This window comes from Gymnoscopelus braueri (assembly GCF_963280865.1).
Source record: "Gymnoscopelus braueri genome assembly, chromosome: 22".
NCBI lineage: Eukaryota > Metazoa > Chordata > Actinopteri > Myctophiformes > Myctophidae > Gymnoscopelus > Gymnoscopelus braueri.
In genome coordinates, this window is record NC_137624.1 from 9892313 (window position 1) to 9903082 (window position 10770).

Below are 10770 nucleotides of genomic sequence, written 5' to 3' on the forward strand. Positions count from 1 at the left end.
AACATAATATACACAAGTTGTTCGTTTAACTGACAATAATTCTTGCCTTCTATAATTTGGTGTTTTAAGCTTGTAATTGAAAGTGTCAGACTATAATCTCTGCCTGCTGGACAAAATGGACTTCAATCCCTCTACTGTGTGTAAAATTGTGAAGCAATCTACATGGACATTAGAGCTTATCCAAAACTCCTGCCTGGTGATGACAAGTCTGTCACAATGTAGGCTAAACAATAGTTTTTCATTGTGGTATTGACACCATTAAGTAACACTGATGTGCCTGATATGCTGGGGAGTATCTATCTTACAATATACAAAATGGTATGGCTACTAGCCAGGTCGACAAGTATCGTAATGGTTCCACATGTATTATATGGTGAGACATTCACAAGTACATTACAAGGTATTTAATATCTATTATCAGGCTGGGGAAAAAAAGGTGCTGAATCTTATACTAAAAACATGACATAATATAAGTGTGGGGAAAACGTGAAATGTCTTCTCTGAGTATTTACAACTTGTTTGCAAATCGCAGATATGCCATTTACTCTATATACACAGGGTATTTTGTCCTCACAATGTCTCAGATCAGAACAATAAGGGAAAAAAAATGGCAAGTCTGCTTTAATAATTTATTTTGAGACCTATAACACCATCTGTTCCACTGGGGACTGAACTGTGAACTACTATGTGACGATGGATTCCTTGGACCCCCATGGCCGCAACCCAGAACTCTGCATCGGCGCAACCACACTTTGCAATTGCCCTGAATTGCGACGCGTCTAGTTAGTGTGGTTGCCCTAACAGGGCAACCAGACTATTGTTCTTGGTTAACTGAAGCACGCAATACTTTGGCACGCTACTCCTCCCACAGTTTATTTTCCCCAATTTAGTGCCATATGTCAAAATGACCGGCCTCACCGGGAATCGTGTGCTTGTATTTTGCTAAGAGATTGGTTGCATAGTTTTATTGATATTGATTTATTAGTGCATTAAATGTCCCCATCCACTTTAATGTAAAAGTGAAAAAACTCAAATTCAAGTTTTTTTTTCTCAGAAACCGTAAGAGCTAGAGTTACCAGATTTGGAGGGGAGGTTTATAATTTAGTCCGAAATTATTAAAATAATAATTGCACCATTCGGCCTCATGGTGGCGCTATAACAGCCCCCTTTACGTTTTTGCCTATAACTCTTGAACCGTAGGTCGTAAAATCAAAAAATCTTTTCCCCTGGATTCCTTGGGTCATGACGCAACTCCCCATATAGGCCACGCCCATTTGCGTCTGGATAGATTTTTTGATATTGATTTATTAGTGCATTAAATTTCCCCATCCACTTTAATGGGAATTGCAAAAACTCTCATTCAAGTATTTTTTTTTCGGAAACCATAAGGGCTACAGTTACAAGACTTGGAGGGGAGTTTAATAGTTTATTGCAAAATTATTTTTAAAATAATCACACCAGTCGGCCACATGGTGGCGCTATAACAGCCCCCTTTACGTTTTGGCCTATAACTCTTGAACCGTAGGTCGTAAATTCAAAAAATCTTTTCCCCTGGATTCCTTGGGTCATGATGCAACTCCCCATATAGGCCACGCCCATTTGCGTCTAGATACATTTTCCGCCATTTTGAATTTTCTTCAAAACACACTTTTTGCTCCTTTTCCTACAAATTTTGTCCAAATCTCACACAAATCGGTACAGGTCATCTATGGACCCATGCAATAAACCTATCCAAACGGCATTTTGATAGTCCTTACCGTTCGTCCGTAATTAGCTTCCAAAGTTAGCGGGAGGAGCCCGTTTTACCAAAAATGCCAAAAATCACGAACGAAACGTCCAATCGATCCCAAATTTGAATCACATGTCGAGGGTGGTTTACTCAACGAATCCCCAAAAGCATTCCCACTTTGACCCATAGGGGGCGCCACAACTGTGCAAAACGTAACCGTTTGATGCAAAAACATGATTTTTGGGGGATCACTGCTCTCAAATTGAAAAGCAGGTGATCTCAGGAGTGACATGACGATGTCATTGGCCCGCTACATTTGTGGGAGGGGCTTATTTATTTTAGTGGGAGGAGCCTATTTCTTCAAATCAAAACACCATGTATCACGAACACAGGATCCAATCGGCACCAAATTCGAATGGCACGTCACGCGGCCTCCGATGGTATTCCTCCAAGCGTATTCCTCAAGTCCGGGCGGCGGCGACCTGCGACCGGCGTCGGCGCAACCACACTTTGCAATTGCCCTGAATTGCGACGCGTCTAGTTCTTATTATTATTATAGATAAACAATAGTTTAGATCGTCTCTCCTCCCACAGTTTATTTTTCCCAATTTAGTGCTATATGTCAAAATGACCGGCTTCATCGGGAATCGTGTGCTTGTATTTTGCTAAGAGATTGGTTGCATAGTTTTATTGATATTGATTTATTAGTGCATTAAATTTCCCCATCCACTTCAATGAAAAAGTGAAAAAACTCAAATTCAAGTATTTTTTTCTCAGAAACCGTAAGAGCTAGAGTTACCAGATTTGGAGGGGAGGTTCCTAATTTAGTCCGAAATTATTGATAAAATAATTACACTAATCGGCCACATGGTGGCGCTATAACAGCCCCCTTTACGTTTTGGCCTATAACTCTTGAACCGTAGGCCGTAAAATCAAAATTTCTTTTTCGCTAGATTCCTTGGGTCATGACGCATCTCCCCATATAGGCCACGCCCATTTGCGTCAGGATAGATTTTCCGCCATTTTGAATTTTCTTCAAAACACACTTTTAGCTCCTCCTCCCATATATTTTGTCCAAATTTAACAAGAATCGGTACACATGATCTCTGGGCCCATGCGATAAACATATCCAAACGGCATTTTGATAGTCCTTACCGTTCGTCCGTAAATGGCTTCCAAAGTTAGTGGGAGGGGCCCGCTTTACCAAAAATGCTACAAATCACGAACGAAACGTCCGGTCAATCCCAAATTTGAATCACATGTCGAGGGTGGTTTACTCAACGAATCCCCAAAATAATTTCCACTTTGACCCATAGAGGGCGCCACAAATGCCCAAAACGTAACCGTTTTATGCAAAAACATGATTTTTGGGGGATCAATCCTCTCAAAATGAAAAGCAAGTGATCTCAGGAGTGACGTGACAATGTAATTGCCGCAGCCTCCGACGGTATTCCTCCCAGCGTATTACTCGGGTCCCGGCGGCACCGACCCGCGAATCGCGTCGGCGCAACCACACTCTGCAATTGCCCTGAATTGCGACGCGTCTAGTTATTGTTTGATGTGCATCACACTTTTTTCATAATTATACATATTAAACTATTGACTTATTCTCTTTGCATTATTTGAATTAGCGGTTTATAATAAGATGAAAAGGCAGTGGCTAAATAGATCTCATGCCCACAATGAGACTGTTGGTGGACCCAGAGGGGGCCCTTCTGTTTTAACCTTCTTGAATTAGCACTCACGTCACAAATGTGTTTCATTGTGAGCTAGTAGATTGTTTTAATTTTTTCAGAATGTATATAAAATCATTGACCAGTTATTTTGTATGTCCGTGACAAAAATTAAATATTGATGAAAATGTCCATCACAAGCTGGCATAGTGATGACCCCTGGGTCTGCTCTTTATTTCCCCTACACCTTTGCCGAAAATAGCCAATCTACAAGCTCACAACGCCTGCGGCGCATGCCGTTGTGAGCTCGTAGATCTGCTATTTCTGGCAAATGATCACCCCATAATAGGGATGCTAGTGGTTAATGGGAAAAAAAATCCTATCATAGGCTACAAAGATGTGGCGGCGCCCCTGTAGTAACTGTGAGGACACCCTAGGGGTCCCGGACCCCCTGTTGAAGACCCATAAAATAACCTGCATTCACGGAGTGTCTGAGTCTCACTTATTTTGTGTCTCATGTCGCCTTTCCTCCGCTATTTCTTTTCTGCTAAGTTTGTTCAATTATAGGAAACAAAGAGAAGTCAGTTTAAGTAAAATAAGACAAAATAAGCTATAACCCATCTTACAATAAATGCACAGAATCTCTGTACATATGTACAGTACGTCTGTAATTCACAAGAAACGTTCGACCGATTTCAAATTCGGCACACACGTCGCAGACAACCCGAGGGAGTACTATGCCCAGCGTCGAGTCGGTTGGTTCGGTGGTTGTCCAGAAGCACCAGAAAAGACTTGGCCCACCCCAGCCTAAGCTTAATTTGGCAAATTACCCACACCTGTGTTAGTCAGTCCACTTTCCACAGTTCGTAAGCTACTCTTCAGACATTCTCCACAGATTTGAAAACAAAAACAAAAATATGTACAGTGAACAGTTCAGGGGTGGGGGGGGGTGCTAGGCTTTGACTTTTACAGGGGCCAGTTTCGAATTGCAGCCACCTGTAAGTGCTCTTTTAGAGCAGTTTTGAAGGAGTGTAGGGATTTACACTCCTTTACGACTGTTGGTAGGGCGTTCATGTGGCATAGCAGGAGAAAGAATTTAACCCCCGTTAGAGCCAAATCTGGGTTGGACGTGATTAGTGGAGCTCCCTCTGGTGTTGTGATTGTGGACTTCATTGACGTATGTGAAGTATTTTGACAGGTACAGTACATGGGTGTCTTTGTGGTGTAATGTATCTTGTAGACCAGTCCCATTGCAAGTTGCTGTATACTCTGTCCTCTACCCTGAGCCATCCGACCCTAGCAAAGTGAGCAGGGGTTAAATAAGTTGTAGATGTAAGGCCAAGAAGTATAGCCTTACAAGTTTGTTTTGGGATGTCTGGAGCCTTGTTTTTAAGGCCTTTGTGGTGCTATGGTACCATGAGGTGCATGCGTAGTAAACTTGGATGAGTGCTCCTGTTAAGAGTCCTCAAAGTATTCTTACTGACCAGAGTGGAGATCCTGTACATAAATCTTGTTCTTTGGTTGACTTTTTTTGATTACTAGTTGCCATTTTCACTGGAAAGAGTTGCCTATAAAATGGAACCTAGGTAGGTAATTTCCTCTTTTCTTGTGATAACATTCAATGTCACCCACTTATATTGTGAAGTCGTCGGCCTTTTTGGACCAAGAGAGAATGGATTTAGTTTTACCCAGGTGTAATGATAGTTTGTAATCAGCGAGCCTGGTGCAGATTCTACCGAGTTCAGAGCTAAGGGCTTTTTCAACCTGCAACCCTGTCCGAGAGACTAGCAGAGTTGAGTCATCCGCGAACAAGAACAAGTTGCAGTCTCAAGCCGATATCATGTCATTTACATATACAGTAAAGGCCCTAGTATGCTACCTTAACAACACTGGCCAAAACAAAGCTCCAAATAACGGAACTAGACAGCTAGAGAAATGAAACAAACCAGGAACTTAAGAAACTATAACAGGGTAAACCTTCAACAAAGGCCCTGGCAGCTCACCACTGGATGTTGTCATGGTTAGCCTCAAGCCAAACTCAAACTGCCTGTGCTTATAGCATGCCTTTTAATCAGGTGAGAGAAACCATCACATAATTAGTAATTGGGTAACTCTGTTAACTCAAACACGGCTAACTAAGGCCCATGAGTTATCTTACACAATGATATAATGAAGTAAGTTACAAACATGTTCAACAATGTTTCCCAGGCGCTAATTCATATCATAAGATGGATTATCATAAGTCAAATCATGATAACGACATAAAAAACACCCCTCCTCTACAGTGCTTGGTCTCTTCCAATCAACAGGATTGCCAGCACTGCAGAGGAGAGACAGGTGATCCCACAAACAATTCAACTTCCCCACTCAGTGTCAATCAATAAACATTTAAAACCCTTTCAGTCCTTGTGTGTTGAGAATATCTTCAGATACACCTGTAAGGAAAACATGCAACACCACACTACTAAACACCCTTCCCAGCCGGCTTGCTGGTGAATGCTATGGGAAGCAGCTGTGCAGTGTGTGTACTGTGCATGCAAAATTAGTCATTACTGTAATAGGGCACGGGTTGCCCTGTGACATTTCCCCCTCCCTCTGAAGACGCTCCCTGTGGTGTCCTCGAAAGGAAGTCCTCTGTAACGTTCCTTGACCCCTGTCTGTCGAGGACCACAAAGTTAAAAAGTCATCTTAACCACATAGTTCTTACAAAAGATAAATAAAAGAGAAGTATGACTAATTTACAGAAGTGGCAAGTGCGTACGTGTGCGCGTCCACTATGCAGAAACGAGAAGCTATGTAGAAGGAGGCATGGCTGGTACAGTATCAATAGTGCAGCAAATGACTTGCAAATATTCAGATGTATTGAAAAACGTATGTACAGTATTTGTGACATTAACACTCAAACTGCAGACTAGAAGCAAATGCATGAAAAATGTCCACAGAAATATCATAATTTTCATGGTTATTTTTGTATGATAAATGGACTGCTTTTACAATGTTGTTTTGTCTGTATGGCCATTCAAATGTAATTTATAATAATGTACACATGCACCGTTAGGCTGCCCGATTTGCGGCTGGAAATAGTACGGTGTGTTCTAGGTTTCTTCAGAGGGATACGATAATCATTTCGTGCACGACATGTGCGTGGTCGTGGAGATACGCTAGTGCGTTTTCAATGGATGAAATGGTTAGTAGAGGGCTACGAAAAGTTTCTGCAGGTCACACTACGTATATAGCGTAACACGGTAGAACACACCACTGGGGCACGGGTTGCCCCGTGACACAGTCGAAGAAAAGATAGGCCATCATCAAGCGCTCTTGAGCAGTGGTTCTCAAAGTGGGGTCTGGGGACCCCCAGGGGTCCTTGAGGAGGTTCCAGCAAAATTAGTCAACATAGAATCAATATTACTTTAACCACTTTAACCCTATAGCCTATAGGCTATACATCGGCTATTTGAAAATAACCAATTCGACAAGCTCACAACGCGTCGTGATGCGTATTTACAACACAAATCTTATAATTTCAGGTGGTAGACAAATAAATGTGGGGGGGGGTCTATGACATGATAAGGTTTGAGAACCACTAGTCTAGAGCAGGGGTCTTCAACTTTTTTCAGACCAAAAGGACCCCTTATATAGCTGAGAGAGTGATGAGGCAGGGACCCCCACTATACACTGTATACAGATGGATTCATAGACTTGTTTGACAGCAGTGTTGTGCAAATTAACGGTTTGTTTGTTTGTTTACACATAATATTTCTACGCATTTCTTGGATTCATGTTAATCTGTATATTCAGACATTAACCACTTAAACACTCCATACTTTGTAAACCTGACCGTTGGCTCTGCACTTGGTCTGCTTTTTGTTCCGAGGTGTTGTGAGCTTGTATTTAATTGTGTTGCTATTCTAATGTTCCCCTAGATGCTAAGGTTAAGGTAAAAAGAATTAAGAAAAGATCTGATCACCCCCACCCCCCCTTGAAGTAACTCTGCCCCGACCCCCTGTTAAAGACCCCTGCTATATAATAATAATAACTATAATCAATTAATTAAACCATCAGACCCATGTCTAAATCTCACCATATAATACTAACAGTGTTTAAACCATAGAGTGTTTAAACACACACATTTAAATACTTGATTGATTGGATAATGTATTTACAAATGTAAAAACACACTTTTTTTTTAAATACGGTATATAACAAAGCATAAAAGACAAAACAAAGAAGAAAAAGAAGAAGAAAAACACAAGCACAAATATCTAACCCATATTCAAATTCATATTCTTTGCAAATCTTTTTTATCACGTTATTCTATTGCTGACCTTCCTCATCTGTCCCATTGCCCAAAGAAGGCGATCGATTTTCTAAATTCCATGTGTTCTGGGGGATAAGGAATTATAAGAAGTTAAAACTAGGATAGAAATCATGTACCCAATATAAATTTCATGAGCATAGTCCAACTAGAACTAATATTGAATGATCAAAATCCAAAAAGTAGGTACACACTTGACAGTAGCAGTTCTTGTCTAGCCAGTTCCCATCTACCTTAGAGGCAAGGCCTGCCCTGAGCTAACGCGTAGCAGCTTAAAAGGTTAAGCATCAGCACTATGTGCGTTTCAAGAAAGAAACTCCACTCTGAGTACATGCATTTACACAGTGCTGTACAACACAAACTGAACACTTGTAAGTACTATGATAATTCATTTAGTCATTTGTCATCTTTGTACGATGTGAAATAGGATGCGTTTTCAAAGCTGTGTTTGATGAAACTGAATGATATTATGTGAGCAATGCACAGTTCATCTACAGTATGTATCTAGAAATAGATAAAGATCCTATAACGTTTCCATAATTTCTTTGGGCAATTTTTTATCATCTAAGATTTGATCTTTGTGATTGTCCTTTTAGCATTAAAGCTGCTGTAAGTGATATTATTTTGGTTATAACCAAATCTTTGTGTGATAGGAACTTCATTTTTGTACATTAACCACTTGAACCATAGCATCCCTATCCTGAGGGGAAGATTAGCCAAAAATAGCAGATCTACAAGCTCACAACACCTGCGTAATCTGAAGACTCACCTCTTCAGACTCCACTTTAGCCTGCCGTTGCACTTGACTTATGCAAAGGCTAAAATGAAATTCAGATAGCATGTTATGTAGACAGATGCCAGGTTAATTTGTAGACCTGGCATCCTATAGACTATTGGATCCACTAGGTTGAAATGAGGATTTTGACATGAGTTTTGTACTTTAAACAAATCACAATAGTTTATATGCTCCATTATGCTACTGTATATGATGAGTGTTGTACTTTAAACAAATCACAATAGAGTCTATTTTGATTTGTTTAAGCAAAGTGTTTCCTTTGAGCTGTATAGTTGGATGCAGCTCACCCACAGTCAGTCAGTTAGCAGAAGTGTGATATTAAAACATCCACTCATCCTGTTGAGTAAAACCACTAAACTCTGTCAAGCTGCATGAGATGACCACGGTCACGTGATCCATGAAGCAGATACACAGAAAAACCACTAACACACACCACCGCTACACTTAAATAAACACACAACCATCAAACTTGTACACACATAATACACAATTCCAAGAAGTCAAAGGTATGAGGGGGTGCATTGCAACATACATTGTTTTCACTGAACTGAAAAGAAAAAAAAGGTGTGAAAAGAACACAAAATGCTTAAAAAAAATACCTCATTGCAGGATGTCAGTCTACTTGTTTTTATTAATGTCCATATTTTACAGACATTTACTGACATCTCCGTAGTACATGCACAAAACTAACTATTTAGATCAGGACGTCACTTAGGCCCAAAATATTTTGTGGTCCCTTTAATGATATACAGTAATGTCATTTTGATCCATTTATCCATCTGGAGAATAGATCCAATATGTCTTTTCTGAGGGAGGCCTGGTGCATTATAATGAAAAAGTGCTCCTCGGAGCAGAGGTCTCCGCCAGGTCAGGTAGGTTATTGTGGCCTCCTGGTGGCGCTATAATAGGCCAATGTGAAAAGGGTACCATTTCTTCTTAGGCCTTTCACGGCAATGGGACGCTGCATTCATGATTTGAGGCATTTTGCTCCAAAACTGTGTTTTAATAAATTGGACCTGCTGGTGGCGCTATAACAAGCCAATGTGAAAACGGTGGCATTTCTTCCTCAGCCTAGTGGGAATGTGCGTGCAAAATTTCACGAAAATTGCACGCTGCGTTCATGATTTGAGGCATTTTGTTCAACAAATCAGTGCGTGCACATGCAACAAAAAAAGAAACAACCAACCAGGTCTATGAAATGTTATGATTTTATGATTTTATTTTACCGACAGCACGGGTGGGCCCCAAATGACTCAGGGCCCCAACGCAACTGCATTGTCTGCGTCACGGTAGTTACGCGTCTGCCTCTAGTTTCACGCAGATCGGTGCAGTTATATGTAAAAACGCGAAACAGCCTGTTATAGCGACACCATGAGGCTGATTTGAAAATGTTCAAGTGGCATTTCTTCCTCGGCCTAGTTGGAATGTGCGTGCAAAATTCCACGGAAATTGCAGGCTGTGTTCATGATTTGAGGCATTTTGTTCAAAACGGGCCACTATCAGGATTATGGAGTATGAAAAATCTAAAGACCTGTTTTATTTAATGACTATAGAGGTACTGTGTACCAATTTCAGTGATGTTTGGACAAAATCTGTAGGAGCAATATAAAAAAAAATTGTAAAAATTGGCCTCCTGGTGACGTTATAACAGGACAATGTGAAACATTTGGGGCAGAGGTTCTGCTCTGGCATCCAGGGAGTGTGTGTGCACAGTTTTGCTGTGATCGGGCCAACAGTGCCAGCGATTAGCTGTTCACAGACAGACACACGGACCAGAGAGGCTCTATAGAGTGTATAGGTTCAATGTACAGATTATAGATTTTTGATATTATACTGTTTAGACTGATGATCAGTTCTTGGTTTACCTATGATCCTACATTACTATTTCTATGCATTTGATGTATTACCTTCTGTAAATCACTCTGGGTTAAGAGTCCTTGGACTGAAACATGTTGAAGACCCCAGGGTTAAAGCTCTATATTCTGATGGTAATCATTGCTAAAGAGTGTTTGTTTAGTAACTAAATAAATGTTCAGGTGCGTTGCCAGAGCTCCACTAATTTCTTTGTGTCATCAATTCTAATTTCACTTGTTTATCTGTATCCTGTATGAGTTCTCTCTCCTAATTAGAGACGGTATATCCCAACCTGAAAATACATTTTCTGTTTTCTAAAGAGCAGAAGAGACAGGCAGACCCATGTTACTGAACAAAACACTCTATAGAAATGATTACGATCAGAAATGGCAATGATTCAGAG

At 40.6% G+C, this 10770-nt stretch overlaps 1 protein-coding gene across 1 annotated transcript in view; it reads left to right on the plus strand.

The window, feature by feature from the left end:
* The window catches only part of zbtb7c (zinc finger and BTB domain containing 7C), a 400030-nt gene that overhangs the window by 79445 nt on the left and 309815 nt on the right, over positions 1-10770 (plus strand). The window lies entirely within an intron of this gene.